The 2,161-nt window shown below is 36.0% G+C and overlaps 1 non-coding gene across 1 annotated transcript; it reads left to right on the forward strand.

Annotated features, from left to right (window-relative positions):
- Positions 1 to 675: 675 nt before the first annotated feature.
- Trnar-ccu lies at positions 676 to 748 on the forward strand. The gene has a single exon. It is a non-coding gene; the product is annotated as a tRNA-Arg (tRNA).
- Positions 749 to 2,161: the final 1,413 nt, after the last annotated feature.

Raw genomic sequence — 2,161 nt, forward strand, 5'->3', positions numbered from 1 at the left:
CCTCGTTGTCCGTGACATCACGGTGGGACGGCCATGTTTAATCCGTGAATTCCCTCATTTTTCCGCTTTCTATCGATTAACGTTGGAATTTAAACATGAAAAGAGGACGATTTACTTGAGGAGACGTAAACACGTAAAGTAATAGACTTTATCTGGTGGATATTCGAAGTAAATTGCTGATTAATTGCGAGATTTCTCGCTGTGTCCAGTTTGTATAATCGAACGATAGTATTAATATTAGTCGATAACGATGTTAACACTTTGAAGATTCGTTGGGACGAGGTCTGATCTTGAATTGGATTTATTCATGATTCGTATTTTCACGATTTATTAAACATATTCAGTAAATAACACGCCAGGATATTGAAAATCTAAAAAAAATAAATGTTTCCTGGTTTTCGTTCGAGATGATATTCTTTTAAAAAAATTAAAAAAACGAAAGATGGAATTTATATAATCCTCTTCGAATTTCATTTATCAAAACTTCTATGGTTTTTTTTATGTATTTTTTTCTATATCTTTTTTTATATCTTCTGCTGTATATAAAATTACAATATTAATGAGTAATCATTCCTCCTCCAATTGTTTCGATAAAAACATCTAATTTGTAACATAAAATTTTACATAAAATTAAACAAATCTTTTCTTCTAATTTTCAAAATTCCTGTGATAACAGCCCCTGTGGCCTAATGGATAAGGCATCGGTCTCCTAAACCGGGGATTGTGGGTTCGAGTCCCACCAGGGGTAATTTTAAATAAAAATTTCTTTCGATTTGATAACGAAAGAAATGAGCGCTGTAATTTTTGAAAGTAAAACATGTTTTTCATTTTTCTTTTTTTTTTAATATTAAAATTCCTCTTTTAAACTAAACTGTTGTAATTTTTAATAACAACAACAACAAAGAAAGGGTAATGAGAGCATAAACATATTACGTGATTCATGATTTAAATTCACTGAAAGTAAAATGATAGCGCATATTTATTTGAAATAAAATGAAACGTTCAAAAACGAGTTGTGAAACTCGAAACGTATGATAAAATCGAGGCTCGAACGAGAACGTGTGAATTACGAGACATCGATAATCATTATCATCATCGATCTCAAAAGAAGCATCATCTCTTCAGAAGCGAATCGCCTTCGTTTCGCTTCATCAATGTTTCCGGGTCCCTCAAAGGGATATACTTATTTTCATCGTCATTAATCTTTGTTTGACCGACCGTCTTAATTATACTCCCGATGCTACACGCACGTCTCGTAATATTCTTTTCATCAAGCCTTCGATGTCACGGACACTCCATAAACGTAGCACATATCCTACAGCCTCGTCTCATCGAATCTCATATATTCGATATATTCATCGTGTCAATAATAGGACAAGAAGCTTGAAAAAGGATCGAAACCACCAACTCACATGTGTTTTTAACCATCGCTCTTGCGGGTTCAGACCCAATAGATGCACCTGTCGATGGAGCCCAGCGCTAGCGATGGGCTCAAGTGTATCGCAAGCAAATTTGAACAGTGACAAATCGAAGTAAATATTTTGGGAAAAAAAAGAACAATGATATTTAAATTTGAACAGAGATAGAACTCTCTGTAAGCCCAGAAAAAATGAGAGTCAAATTGGATGGAATAGATTCTAAACGACGATAGTTTAATACAAATTCACATAAAAGAATTAAAATACATTCGATTGCTGTTTTTAGTAAATTCCAATATATAAATTTCAAAGTGAACCATTACATCTTATCTTTCAAATCTATATCCAAACACGTATTGAATTTTATCCCATCACTATCGGTGACCGTATGGTATCCACGAGGCTGGCAATAAAATATACCTTCGAACGGCGTGATTATACTGACGAGCCCTAAATATTTCTCCTCGCGCCTTCTCCTTTCGATCTCCTGGAATGCGTCCTTTTCACAGCACACAGAGATCCATCTATCCGTTCCTCTCTACTCCACCGCTCCCTTTCCTTTGTCCCACTTCGTTCAACCGATCCCCGTGAATACATCTTCGCGTTAACGAATTTCGAGTCGAGGCAAAGAACCCTTCTAATCCTGACTAACGCCCAGTCAGCCACGAGAGGCGTCCCGAAAAAGGCTTAAGACTCGTCTCCCCGAAAAAGGGAGGACTGCTAAAGGCTAGTGGTACCTGACA

This window comes from Apis dorsata, unplaced genomic scaffold (assembly GCF_000469605.1).
Source record: "Apis dorsata unplaced genomic scaffold, Apis dorsata 1.3 scaffold_504, whole genome shotgun sequence".
Lineage (NCBI taxonomy): Eukaryota > Metazoa > Arthropoda > Insecta > Hymenoptera > Apidae > Apis > Apis dorsata.